The sequence below is a fragment of the Epinephelus lanceolatus genome, chromosome 14 (genome assembly GCF_041903045.1).
Source record: "Epinephelus lanceolatus isolate andai-2023 chromosome 14, ASM4190304v1, whole genome shotgun sequence".
In the NCBI taxonomy this organism is placed as follows: domain Eukaryota; kingdom Metazoa; phylum Chordata; class Actinopteri; order Perciformes; family Serranidae; genus Epinephelus; species Epinephelus lanceolatus.
The window spans coordinates 45,372,733-45,388,002 of NC_135747.1; the positions used below are offsets into that span (position 1 = coordinate 45,372,733).

Consider the following 15,270-nt stretch of genomic DNA (forward strand, 5'->3'; position numbering starts at 1 on the left):
GACACATTTAAAGTTTTTGCAATTTTCCGGACTGACTGACCTTCATTTCTTAAAGTAATGATGGCCACTCGTTTTTCTTTAGTTAGCTGATTGGTTCTTGCCATAATATGAATTTTAACAGTTGTCCAATAGGGCTGTCGGCTGTGTATTAACCTGACTTCTGCACAACACAACTGATGGTCCCAACCCCATTGATAAAGCAAGAAATTCCACTAATTAACCCTGATAAGGCACACCTGTGAAGTGGAAACCATTTCAGGTGACTACCTCTTGAAGCTCATGGAGAGAATGCCAAGAGTGTGCAAAGCAGTAATCAGAGCAAAGGGTGGCTATTTTGAAGAAACTAGAATATAAAACATGTTTTCAGTTATTTCACCTTTTTTTGTTAAGTACATAACTCCACATGTGTTCATTCATAGTTTTGATGCCTTCAGTGAGAATCTACAATGTAAATAGTCATGAAAATAAAGAAAACGCATTGAATGAGAAGGTGTGTCCAAACTTTTGGCCTGTACTGTATATATGTATATATATATATATATATATATATATATATGTTTAAACCTGTGGTTAAATGTAAATATAAAGTCAGAATTATTTACAGAAAATAAAAATAGTTTCATATTTAAAACAGTGATGACATATATTAGTAGTGATTCACAAGTCCAAGTTATCTGTGTTTTTTTATTTAGAGGACGATTTGATCAGTTTGTCTGCAGTATTTTAATCTCACGTTTCCCTGAGCAACCACCAGAGGGCTCCACATGACAGAGTGTTACATGGAGCCTTCAGAGACAGAAACATAAACCATGAACTCCAGACGGCTGCTCTCATCAACCTGACATGAATGAGTGTCATTAAGGATTAATGAGTATAATTAAGGATTACTGTGACAGAACAGAGTGGGACAAACACCAATCTGTGTCTTTATATGAATTAACTTGTGTCCTCTCAGATTAAAACAGTAGCAGGGTGTGAATCATCTGAGCAGCAGGATCCAGCCTGTTCTCCTCCCTCTTATTGCTTCACACATTAGGACACTCGCTGGCTTTCAACAGATCCTGAAAAGGAAGTTGCAACATGTGCTGAAGTCTCCACAGAAGAGGAAGTCACAGCTGGAACAGACCTGAACTCAGATTTCAGTGTTTTTCTTTTTTTAAAAGATGTTTTACAGGACTGTCATGTGACCTGAGGAGACTGCTGCCTTTACAGGACGACTCGAGTCAGACGGGTGAGTTCTCTGAACACTGTAACATGAGAGTTGGGATCATTATAGTACTCTGTGCAACCACATCTGTCCTCGCCGTTGACTGACTGCAGGACGACCTGCTACACATCTGTCCTCGTCGTTAACTGACTGCAGGACGACCTGCTACACATCTGTCCTCGTCGTTGACTGACTGCAGGACGACCTGCTACACATCTGTCCTCGCCGTTTACTGACTGTAGGACGACCTGCTACACATCTGTCCTCGCTGTTGACTGACTGTAGGACGGCCTGCTACACATCTGTCCTCGCTGTTGACTGACTGTAGGACGACCTGCTCCACATCTGTTTCTTCTCTTTCATAAACCTGAACTCGACTGGAGACACAAAATGATTTTTTTTACAGGTGGAAGAAACAGAAGTTTACAGTGGGGCAGAACAACAGTTCAGTCATGTTGCTCTGCTGTGACTCTGAATGAGTCATGTTTAAATCTGTCAGGATCTGTCAGCAGGAAGTGAGTGCTGACTCACACACGTGCATGTTCACCACTGCTGCAGTTTACAAATCATCAATTACTCAAAAAAAAAAGCTGTTCGTTTTTTCTCATTAAAAAGGTCTCAAAAGATCCAAAACTCAGAAGACATCACCATCATGATCATCATTGTAGGAAATATTGATTGTTACCTAATTTATAATTTATTCTGTGGCAGCTTTTATTAAATAAATGCTTGCCGACATTCTCCACCATTTTGTATGAAAAGTTTGATTGATATGATTCATTTAGGGTTTGCATTCTCCACTATTACATATGTAAGGTTTGTTTGATTATAAACAGTTTATTCAGGTGCCTACGTTTTTCACCATGAATACTGTAGGGTTTGATTAGCTCAATATTAGGAAAAAGTGACGTTAATAAGAATTATTAAACATAACCACTTTAATTATTCATCCAGCGATATAATTTCATAGTCAGACTAATAAAACCACACCTCTTGCTGATCAGACAAGAATGTTTAACGCACTTTGGGGAAATTATTAATTATCACTTGTCAATTCAAATAGAGCTCAAATAGCCAGAATCTTTGCAACCGTAAAGTGACTGAATGTAATCCTACAGAAAACCAAGACAACGACTTTATAGACAAACATTTATTCTAAACTACTGACACAGAAGACCAAGACACAATACAACTAATAACAGACAAGGCAATGAGTAAATGCAACTATGAGTGGAATGAAATGAATACAGCGATGCTAATGAATGAATGACCAGAGTGAACGAGATGAAGCAGTGAGCAATGGTGAGATAATTATCAGAGGAAACTTTAACATGGACCTGTGAAAAGCACCATTCAACAGCTGAGAGGCATGGAAAGCCAAAAAAAAGGGAATCATCTGAAAACTTAGGGGAAATCCTAGTTTTATCTAATGCTCCCTACCATACTTATTAAACTACGCATCAAACCCCAGCACTGGAAAATTATGTTGTTTCACCTGAGTTGTAGCAGACCAGAAAGAAGATGCTCTGGAGGGGGAAGAGGAGAAAGCAGCGCTGCTCCTTGGTGTGAACCGCTCCTGGTGCTGTCCCACGGGGCAGCCTGCTCAGCTGGTCCTCCTCGGTCGAACTTCTTTGAGCCCTTGGGCACTTTTGGGCGTTCTTGAGCCTACATGGCAACTTTGGCTCAGGTGAGCTTGGCCCTCCATGTCATCTTTACACACCCAGTGTGGGCATGCAGGAGTCTGCCTTTCTTCAGTCCTGACCTTGTTGGTCCAGGACACAGGAGTTAGGCAGACCTTGTGGCATAAAGTTCTTTCTGTTGGGTTTCAGCATGTTCAGTTCTGCTCAGGATGCAATCAAATTGCCCAGCGGGGCCACGCTGGATGGGGCCCAGCATGGCCCGCCAGCTTCTGAAAAGTTCTACTTCAAGTTCTTCTTTTTCTTTAACTTCTTAAAGAAACTTTACTTAACAAGACAAAAAGTCTCTTCTCATCTTATAGTTGATAAAAGGGGTTGGAATTGGCAGGCAGGCTCCGCCCTCTGTGCTGTGATTGGCCTTGCCAACTGTCTGTCTCTGGCTGATGTCCAGTAGGAGCAGTTCACTGTCACTGGCGGGACATTTCACTCCTCCCCTCCTGTATCTTTGCTAGTTTAAAGTTTAATTTACTTTAATTGCTTCCTAGATAGTTAATGAAACTTGGAACATTTCTAATGCTTCCATATTTACCAACGAGGCGCTGTCTGCTATTGAATGGTACCAAACACACATTGTCTGCAACAGGATATTACCAACTTATAAATAAGTGGTCAACAGACACTACTAATTCAGATTTAAATGTTATACATGGTAATCATGTTATAACATCATATATATATATATATATATATATATATATATATATATATATATACATATATACAGTACAGGCCAAAAGTTTGGACACACCTTCTCATTCAATGCGTTTTCTTTATTTTCATGACTATTTACATTGTAGATTCTCACTGAAGGCATCAAAACTATGAATGAACACATGTGGAGTTATGTACTTAACAAAAAAAGGTGAAATAACTGAAAACATGTTTTATATTCTAGTTTCTTCAAAATAGCCACCCTTTGCTCTGATTACTGCTTTGCACACTCTTGGCATTCTCTCCATGAGCTTCAAGAGGTAGTCACCTGAAATGGTTTTCCAACAGTCTTGAAGGAGTTCCCAGAGGTGTTTAGCACTTGTTGGCCCCTTTGCCTTCACTCTGCGGTCCAGCTCACCCCAAACCATCTGGATTGGGTTCAGGTCCGGTGACTGTGGAGGCCAGGTCATCTGCCGCAGCACTCCATCACTCTCCTTCTTGGTCAAATAGCCCTTACACAGCCTGGAGGTGTGTTTGGGGTCATTGTCCTGTTGAAAAATAAATGATCGTCCAACTAAACGCAAACCGGATGGGATGGCATGTCGCTGCAGGATGCTGTGGTAGCCATGCTGGTTCAGTGTGCCTTCAATTTTGAATAAATCCCCAACAGTGTCACCAGCAAAACACCCCCACACCATCACACCTCCTCCTCCATGCTTCACAGTGGGAACCAGGCATGTGGAATCCATCCGTTCACCTTTTCTGCATCTCACAAAGACACGGCGGTTGGAACCAAAGATCTCAAATTTGGACTCATCAGACCAAAGCACAGATTTCCACTGGTCTAATGTCCATTCCTTGTGTTTCTTGGCCCAAACAAATCTCTTCTGCTTGTTGCCTCTCCTTAGCAGTGGTTTCCTAGCAGCTATTTGACCATGAAGACCTGATTGGCGCAGTCTCCTCTTAACAGTTGTTCTAGAGATGGGTCTGCTGCTAGAACTCTGTGTGGCATTCATCTGGTCTCTGATCTGAGCTGCTGTTAACTTGCCATTTCTGAGGCTGGTGACTCGGATGAACTTATCCTCAGAAGCAGAGGTGACTCTTGGTCTTCCTTTCCTGGGTCGGTCCTCATGTGTGCCAGTTTCGTTGTAGCTTGATGGTTTTTGCACATTTAAAGTTTTTGCAATTTTCCGGACTGACTGACCTTCATTTCTTAAAATAATGATGGCCACTCGTTTTTCTTTAGTTAGCTGACTGGTTCTTGCCATAATATGAATTTTAACAGTTGTCCAATAGGGCTGTCGGCTGTGTATTAACCTGACTTCTGCACAACACAACTGATGGTCCCAACCCCATTGATAAAGCAAGAAATTCCACTAATTAACCCTGATAAGGCACACCTGTGAAGTGGAAACCATTTCAGGTGACTACCTCTTGAAGCTCATGGAGAGAATGCCAAGAGTGTGCAAAGCAGTAATCAGAGCAAAGGGTGGCTATTTTGAAGAAACTAGAATATAAAACATGTTTTCAGTTATTTCACCTTTTTTTGTTAAGTACATAACTCCACATGTGTTCATTCATAGTTTTGATGCCTTCAGTGAGAATCTACAATGTAAATAGTCATGAAAATAAAGAAAACACATTGAATGAGAAGGTGTGTCCAAACTTTTGGCCTGTACTGTATATATATATATATATATGTACATGTGTATATATATGCACTGAAATAGAAAGAAAGGTGAAGCATAAAATTACAATCAACATGTTGGCTCCTGGAATCCGCATTTCTGTCTGTCCTCTTAAAAGACAACCACAGGGAAAGGTGGGTGTTATCACATTAGCATACAGTACACACACGTCTGCACCATAGGGGACCTGGTGTCAGAGTGGCATCTCAACTTGAATCTTCTTCATGGTTAACACCAACACCAACATGTTAAATAATAAAGTTACGTTTGAAACACCTTTCAGACCATGTGGCTGAGTCTGTCTCTTTGTTTCCTTTCCAGAGTTTGCGAAGTGTTGTAAACTCTCCCGTCACATCTGGTGATGTGTGGGTTGTTGAGAGCTTATCAGTTGAGTGAAGGTCTATATTTGACCCAGTGGTTGGTCACCAATTCTTCTTTGATGTCAGGATGCTGAGTAAAAGTCCATTAGTGGAAATCCAAAATAAACAGGCTTGATCACCCCACATCATCGTCACTGAGCAGATAACTACAGATCCTGATAATGAAACACTTTTGTTAATAAAGACCACAGAGACATTCTGAGAGGAACGGTTCAGGTTCATGTTGTGACTGAGTGTGTAGTTCATGTTGTGACTGAGTGTGTAGTTCATGTTGTGACTGTTTTCTGTCTGAAAAGGGACATTTACTTGGGGACCGTGGTCGATGTGGACAAACTCGTTGAATGAATGTTTGTGTCTTGTGGGGATTGCACGAGGCGGATTCACATCTCTGCAGAACCACACTTTGGTTTTACTGTGGTTTTTGGAAGAATTGCCCAACTAAGTCAACTGCAGTGATGGGAACCAAAAATGTCTCTGTCAGATGCTCCATGTCAGTGTTTTGGGTCACAGGTAGTTTACTGAATTATAGAGTATATAAATCTTTGCCAGTCTGAGCAGTGGTTCAGACAGCACATGAAAAGGAGTCAGTTTTAGAAACGCCTCATTTTTCCACATGTCAGTATTTACAGGAACATGTAATTATGTTCTTTAGATAGATAAATTAAAACAACTGTTTGGTAGGGCCGTAACGGTACATGTATTTGTGTCGAATCGTTCGGTACGCGACTTTCGGTTCGGCACGACCCTGTACCGAATTATTGGGCGCAGAATATTATTTTATTTTATTTTGTTTTATTTTAATTCCGTTTTTGCGAGTCAAACCATTTAAAATATCTAGTTCCCAGACGGACATAATTGAGTGACGGACCGAGTCCCGTAAATCTCCGCTTTCGCTTTGTGCAGCGCATTCTCGCATTTTGACAACATGGCAAGTGAGCCTGACGAACCTGAAGACCCACCCGCAAACCTTAAGTCCTCCGTTTGGGAACACTTTGGTTTCAGGGTAAAATACGAAGATGGAAATAAACAAGTGGACAAGACAAAAGCAGTGTGCCGACACTGCAGAACAGCGGTCGGATATGTACTTGGAAACACGCCTAACATGCTAACGCATCTAAAGCGACACCACCCGAGTTTGAACGTTAACCGGCACGACTAGAAAAAGCAATCTGCTGCAAACTACGATATCGTCGTCGTTTAAAAAGAAAGAGCGTTTCCCTGACCATTGCGCTAAAGAAATAACCAACGCCATTGGAGTTGAGTAAGCATACGACATCCCTCTGTCCTTATGACCCTCATAAAGCAGAGAAAATATTCTAATCTGTTAACTTTAACTGATATCAATTTTTTTTGGTGGTTAAAGCACATTTTGTTGCTGCCTGGTCCACAGCAGAACGTCGCTTATCCTCATGATGATTCTCCTGCCTGCTTGTGGGACCTCTGCCTCCTCCTCAGTAAAATCCAACCTGTCCCTTTAACAAGTGTGTTGAAACGCAAAGGAAGGTGAACAGACTGTTGAAGGGTGAAATGCAAACACAGTCTTCCTCCTCTTTGTCTGAGTTGTTTGTGCCTTCGTCCCGTGGAGGTGGGACAGAGCTGTTCAGTCATTGGCTGAGCCGCGCTGTTGAGTGTTCGCTCTGCACGCGAGGGTCAGAGGTGAGGTTTCCTCTGGTTAGCTCTGCAGTGTTGTGAACACTTTCTCATCCTTCCTTCGTCTGTTCGGTGCCTCTTTGTGTCGCTCTCTCTGAGGTGAGTCATTTTTATTATGCACTATTCTGTCATCAGTGGACTAAAGTTTGTTTTACAGTCTCTGACTTTAAAAGTACAAACTCTGCTACTGCAGGAGAATCAGAGTCTGTCTCAGATCAGCTCCTCGTTACCTTGTTAGAAATACTAGGACTTCCCAGGCTTGGAGGAACTCACCGTTAAGAGTTGCATATTTTTAAGGAGTATGTTGTAATTCTGTCCACAAAGGAGACACACATCCTTTTACACCAGAGACACCTGCTGTATCCAGTAAAGATCAACTATTTTTAATCTATTCATGGAGAGCAGTATTTACTGAACCATCAGAAATGACTATCATTAACTATAATGAAACTATTATTAACTATAATGAAACTATCATTAACTATAATGAAACTATAGTATACTAAACTAAAAAGTATAATGAACTACCTCGGGTGTATTTTGGATGGTTGTTCAGTGTTGGTCTGAATCCTTCAGGTTATGTCAAACGTGTGAAGAAACCTCTCTCTGCTTGTATTTCAACTGTAAAGTTGTGCAGCAGTTTATTAATCACTTTATTATTCTGAGGTTATCAAAACAGCATAAAACTGAAACTGAAGGTTGGCCACGCTACGTGTGTCACACTTTGATACCTGTGGGTTTATTGATGACTAAACTCTTAATTGAGGTCAGATTAACTCTGTTAATGACTGTTTACTGTTAACTAGAGGTGTGGTTGAGTCACATGACTTGGACTCAAGTCAGACTTGAGTCACAGATGACTTTAGATTTGACTTGACAAAATCTAAAAAGACTCTGACTGTAGCACCAATGACGAGCGTCTCCAGTGACCAGTTTTTTTTTGTAATAAAGTCTGGACCAGAGCATCGATGGCAAAGTTTGTTAAAGAGGTCTGAAACTTGGCTGATTATCATCAATAAGTCATATTCACAGACAAACAATATTATGGTGAAACATGCAGGTGCAGCCGCCCCAAACACGTCTCATTTATTTTATGTAGTTTTAAATTAAATAAACAACAAAAACAAACAGTGGAAAAAGCAGAGGTGAATAAACCTGCCAGCAGTCATGTTGAGCATCTCACCACAAAACCAAAAATGCCAGAGATGATGGTGACTGAGAACTTTCTGTCACTTCACACTAACAACAACGACCTCTGTGAGAAACATCAGGTTCGGTCCTGCTTGTCATTTTCTCTCATGCTCTGCTAGGAAGGGTAACTCCCATTGTTTTCCCTTTTCAGCACTAAATGAGTCATGTAGCTTAAAATCCTCCCACAAGCTAAATGGCCTCAACTCTCCATCAATCCTCATTCTAATCTACACTGGGGAGGGGGGGCATTTCCACCAATAATACCAGGGGTTTCTTAGTCAGGGGCTGAAATCTGTCGTTGATATCAGAATATTTTCCATGTTGTTTCTAATCGTTCCATTAGAGCAGTACTCGCTGTTGTATCTCAGTGTTTCCACAGCGTGATGGTCCTGCATCTTTCATTTCTCAGAGAAAGTTAAAAATAAACTGGTTTAGAGGCAGAACATGAGAATGTGCATATTTCCTCTCAGCAGATAGAGGAATCTTAACCTCTTGTAAAACACATTCAAAGTGTATTAATGTAATGTGAAACATGTCATGTGAAATTAACAGCATGTCCTTGTTTGCCAATTATGACCACGAAGAAAAATAACAAAGCTTTACTGGTCCTGACTGGTTGTGTGACTGGTACGCTGGCATACTGGGTGTGATGCTTATATTTCAGCTTCTACTGAGGACATGCTGTTTCAATTCTCATTATCATTTGGGATCACATCCTCTTCCCCTAAAAAAAACATGTTTTTTGCTTGCTTAGCACTTAGCACTTAGCACTCTCTCTAGGAACAAGAGAATATTACACTCCTTTAACTGACATGAGATGAGAATATTACACTCCTATAACTGACATGAGAATATTACACTCCTTTAATTGATGTGAGAATATTACACTCCTTTAACTGACATGAGAATATTACACTCCTTTAACTGACATGAGAATATTACACTCCTATAACTGACATGAGAATATTACACTCCTTTAATTGACATGAGATGAGAATATTACACTCCTTTAACTGACATGAGAATATTACACTCCCTGATAGTTTCACATCTGTGTTCAAATCTGCAGGAGAGCCAGTTAACGGTACGATGTGAATATCTGAATATCTTTGGATGCAAAATAATTTCAGGACATCACCTTCAGATCTGTAATGTGCATTTTCTCTGACATTTTATAGATAATTGATCAATTATTCAAGAAATAAAACCACAGATAAATTAACAGTAAAAATAACCCCAGTATCACTGTTATTTAAAGATTGTTGGGTCTTGGACTTATAGTTGGATAAAAATGATTTAACATATCACAGTAATTTAAAGATGGTTGGGTTTCAGACTGTTGGTTAGAAAAACAAAGAAACAAACAAGGGAGTGTTTCCACTCTTTCACAGTCTGTCAGTTGTTCAGTTTGAACTATTTAAAGAACATGAGGTGAAAGTGCACCATGCTGCTGCTGCTGCCTCTCGTTTGTCCCGCTGCTGTCAGTAAATCATGACTGGAATCTCCATGTTTGTAGTGACTCATGTCAGCAATGCATTCAACCGCCGCTCAGACCAAATCACTGCAACTCTTCCTTCTCACTTCATTATTTCCTTTGTTTCTTTCCAGTTTAACCATTAACTGTGTGTGAATATGTTCTGTACGTTGCTGTGGCATAACTCTGCTTCATATGTGTACTGTTACTACACAATGACAGTAAAATATCAGATCAGATTAGATCAGATTAAATTAGATTAGATTAGAGTTGAGTACCCTTCGCATTTGAACTGATACCTGAACCTGGACTTCGGTACCCACTGGAACCTTTTTTGAGCTTTCTGTTAAAACAAAAATCTAATTTCAGTGGTAAGAAATAATAAAGAATGTAAAACTGTTCATCTTCTGTGTTTGACCTGAGTCCTCAGGTTAGATGTGGACAGCCTTGCAGGTACTTCTCAATGAAAATGGTTTTGGACACAGTCCTAGTCAGTTCCCTCTAAAGTTTGCAGTTCAGTATCCAACCCCAATAAACAGTAAATATTCTTATGAACTGTACTGCCAATATAAAATAATAAAAACTCCATGTTGTTTGTCCGATCTATGGTTCATGTTATCACAACCTTGGATCTGTGATTGCTCCTCAGTCTGTTATGCAACCTCTGTCCCACAAACAGATGGACAAAGTTCGCACAACTGAGCAGATTTGTAGGCCAAGGCAGTCAACCAACACTTAGCCGTATGCAAACAGAGATACATGGACACTTGTTCCTCGCTGTCATCAAACATTGCACAAATTTGTTCAGTTAGTGAGGCCCATTTCCCAACAGGGTCTGCCTGGTTTCTGTCCAACACTACCTCAGACCTCAGTTTACAGCACGGCACTCTGTCACATGAATCCTAAATCTTACAAACAGAAAAGACAGTATTTGCTGCCGCCATCTAAAATCTGTAGAGCAGTTATTGCTTTAATAATTTAAAATGTGTGACATTTCCCGTCAGCTTTGCCGTGTCTGATCCCTGCAGAGGAGGAACACTTTGGTAATGATGTTTACATCAGCCCTCCACTACTTTCACCATCTGCTGCCACCAGAAACAGAAGTGTTTGACCTGCTTGCTGTGGAAGGACAACAATCGCTTCCTGTTTTCTGCTTTTAAAAGAATCCAGCAGGGTTTCCTCCAAATCTGACACAACTTAGTTTCTTCCCATCCCAAGGTCTGATCTCCTGCAGACTAGCAAATGGTTGAAACTATTTTGTGCTTGTTATTTTACTGATAATTCAGTCTTAAATGTTTCTCTCTCTCGGCCTCTCTGTTGATGCTCTGTGCAGAAATAAGATTTAAAGATTTAAATCATTTTCTAGCATTAGATTCATTGGAAAGGCCAACAGATGGAAAACCACTTTTTAAGTCCGCCCACAAAGATTTTTAATCTTTTAAAGTTCCTTGATATTTTTATACTCATGTTATAGTTTAGCGTCCTGTGCCGCAAACCGTTAAACGTCTGTAGCTCCGGTGCTGTGTGCAGAAAGTTAACATACAGCCATACACCAGCTTGAGCCTGGCCTTCAGTTCCTCGGAGAAACCCTCTGTCACAGGTCACGTGCTTCAGAGGATCCATAGATGCTGAAAGCAGGTCCTGGATGTGACGGCCTTGTTTTCTTACAATAACAGAAATGTACACACACACACAACCTGAACCTTCATGTTCAAGTAGACAGTGTCAGTGTTGGTAGCCTCAAGGTTAAAAAAGCAGGCATGGATATAAAAAGGCACTACATCAACACTATGATCTTGGCAGGGAAACTGCTTTTCTTTTAACCATTTCCTGTCAGGAAGCCATATTTCCACTGGCAGTTGTCTGCAGTTCAGTGCAGAAAAGGTTACCAGTAAGGTTGAGGCTGAAGGGAAGATGAAGTGAAATATTAATGATCATGAGCTGCGTGTAGCCACAAGTCATTTTACTTTTAAGTTTGATACTGAATCAAATGAGAGTAAAATCACAACATGTGTGATCTGTCATCCAAACCTTAGTAAACAAAGAAAACACAACGTTGTCTGACTCACTGTTCAACCACCAACACCTGTAGGCCTCCAGCAGCGAGGGAAAGCACTTGCCAAACGTTTCTCTCCTGCATGTGACTCAGTGAGTAACGTCTCTGCTCATAGCACGGCCCACTGAGCCCACTGAGCTCTTCCCACGCTCCTCTCTGCCTGGACTTGTCCCAGAGCACAACTATGCTGCCTAACACTACTCAGACTCTGGATCACTGACAACATCCAGACGCAGGGCATGTGAACATGCAACCATCTGAATAAATATTTTAATACACTGAGATTGTTATATTGCATCGGTAAGACTAAGAAACCGCTGATCAATGGGAACTGAAGTGGGAACAATTTTGATAAACAATAAATCTTATAAGTTGTTTGTCAAGTAAAATGACAAACATGTCTCCAGCTACAGTAACATCAGAGCTTCAGTGGTTTTCCCTGCCGGATTTTGGACCATCATCTTGACCTCTCAGAAATCACGACATTTTATGGACTGAGGTTAGTTAATGGATCAAAAACAAAAATCTACAGGATTATCAATATCAGTGGTGTGACCTACATATTTTTTGATGTGTGATCTTGGCATGATTTAAAAGCTAAACTAATATTTGACATTTATTTTGGATTTAATTATGTCCACAGTAACACCTCCCATGTCTTTTTTTTGTCTCCACCTGGTCGACATTATTCTTAACGTGTGGTTGATTTGTTGTCTGATATTTTATGAACACACAAAACATGTGGCGCCTTGACATTCCTAAAACACAACATCTCTTCAGACTAACAAGGACACTTGTTGTCCTCCCTGGCTCATAATCTTGGTGTCTCTCACTGCTGTCACAGTAGGGGTTGAATGAGCAACACATATCATTAGGCTAGAAGTTCAGTTTAATCAAAACAAATAACCTTATACAACACATTATAGTTTAAATATGTTTAAATACCCGAATTTTCCATCACAGTTCAGACCAAACAAACTGAGCTGCAGGTGTGAAAGTGCACGTTTCAGGGCACTGACAGTCAAAGTGCAAAAAGATGCTCATATGAAAGTTGTAAGCGTAGAGGCTGGTGAAAGTCAAACCACAGCAGCTGCATCACTTCATATTCACTGCAGCCTGTGAAACCACCAGCGCACCTCCACCTCCACCTCTGCAGCCTCTTCAGCAGCAGCTCTTCCTGTAGCGACATGAAGAGGTGCAGCTTCTGTGGTTTGGACTTTTTCTCTTCTTCTTCTCCCCGCAACAGTTTCACACTTCTTTTTGCTACCGTTTGCTTTGTGAGGTCTTTTGTTAAAAACTCTTCTGACAGAACACAAACTACAAACGGACCAATATCGATATCTTCAGTCGAAGGTCACAGAGTAAATCTGTGAGAATTCAGCATCTTCAGTTTTGATTGTTCAGTTTTTGATCTTTCATCTTTCATACAAAAATAAATCTTTTCAAGGATTAAAATGTAAGAGCTTTTAAAGACAGCTTATCCCTTAAATATCACCTGAACTACCTTAAAAATACATTTGTATCATTCATGTTTGTTCCAATACTTCCTTAAATAAAATGTTTAATAATGAGCAAAATAGCAGATTTAATGTCTGCACCATTCTGTGAAAACAGTATCACATGCTAAATATTTTCACTGACAACCTGCAGCACATGAAACACTTCTGTGCTACGGCGTGACGTTCGCACTGTGATAACTGCCGGTGATGCTCCAGCGCTGCAGCAGAAAATACCACACAGATCATAAAGAGCTCGTTGTAGTGGAAACGTTGATGTTTGATTCAGAGCTGTGAATACATGTGGTGAAAGATGTGGTTAGAGTAGATCATGTGATCTGACAGAGACTGTGAAGTTGACCTGACTGTGGCCAAACACCGACATCGAACACATCATTACAGTTTGTTAACCAGCGTGTTATGAATGAGATGTTCGATTTTATCTCAACACAGAGTTTCAGTTATTTAAGATATCATGGTTTATTTCTACGAATCACTGACTACGTGTAATAATTTACTGTTATTCTGAATACAACAATATTCTGGATTTGAGTCAACAGCTTCTTCTGTTGAAATATTCTGAATTACACCTTCTTCTGAATTTAACATTTTTTAATAAGCCGCTGGTTTATTTGTGTATTTGGTTATTTGTGTTTCTGTTATTTTGGTTTTCGAAGCATAATTTGGATGTGTATGTAGCCAGGGACTGAAATTAAATGTTTGTTAGTGTTTGTTAATGTTTGTTTGTGTTTGTTAGCCATGTAAAAAAGAAACTATGCTGAGAGTACCTACTGCATTTTTAGGTGCACACTGCTCCTCTGCTGCTCCTCTGCTTCCTGCCTGCCAACCTGTCCATCTGTCTGTCGGAGGAGCAGAGGAGGCGTCACAAACACAAAAACACACACACACACACAGAAGCAGATGTGTTTTTACTTTTCTGTCCGTGAACCTGACCGTCTGGAGCGCACCTCCTCTGCTCCTCCTCTGCTGTCTGTCTGTCCCTGAACCTGACAGTCTGGAGCGCACCTCCTCTGCTCATCTGCTGTCTGTCTGTCCCTGAACCTGACAGTCTGGAGCGCACCTCCTCTGCTCCTCCTCTGCTCGTCTGCTGTCTGTCTGTCCCTGAACCTGACAGTCTGGAGCGCACCTCCTCTGCTCCTCCTCTGCTCGTCTGCTGTCTGTCTGTCCCTGAACCTGACAGTCTGGAGCGCACCTCCTCTGCTCCTCCTCTGCTGTCTGTCTGTCCCTGAACCTGACCGTCTGGAGCGCACCTCCTCCGCTCCTCCTCTGCTGTCTGTCTGTCCCTGAACCTGACCATCTGGAGCACACCTCCTCTGCTCCTCCTCTGCTGTCTGTCTGTCCCTGAACCTGACTGTCTGGAGTGCACATCCTCTGCTCCTCCTCTGCTGTCTGTCTGTCCCTGAACCTGACCGTCTGGAGCGCTCCTCCTCTGCTCCTCCTCTGCTGTCTGTCTGTCCCTGAACCTGACTGTCTGGAGCACACCTCCTCTGCTCCTCCTCTGCTGTCTGTCTGTCCCTGAACCTGACTGTCTGGAGCACACCTCCTCTGCTCCTCCTCTGCTGTCTGTCTGTCTGTCCCTGAACCTGACAGTCTGGAGCACACCTCCTCTGCTCCTCCTCTGCTGTCTGTCTGTCCCTGAACCTGACCGTCTGGAGCACACCTCCTCTGCTCCTCCTCTGCTGTCTGTCTGTCTGTCCCTGAACCTGACTGTCTGGAGCACACCTCCTCTGCTCCTCCTCTGCTCCTCCTCTGCTGTCTG

General features: G+C 41.5%; 1 protein-coding gene across 2 annotated transcripts in view; it reads left to right on the forward strand.

The window, feature by feature from the left end:
• Positions 1-1,061: 1,061 nt before the first annotated feature.
• LOC117251372 (interleukin-1 receptor type 1) overlaps positions 1,062-15,270 on the forward strand; it is a 35,701-nt gene continuing 21,492 nt past the window's right edge. Inside the window, exon 1 of one of the 2 annotated variants that reach the window (XM_033617619.2) lies at positions 1,062-1,231. The gene's annotated coding sequence lies outside the window, so the exon portion shown is untranslated. Of the gene's footprint in view, positions 1,232-7,199; positions 7,373-15,270 lie in introns of those variants that run through there. The other variant, XM_033617618.2, reaches the window with a different exon arrangement.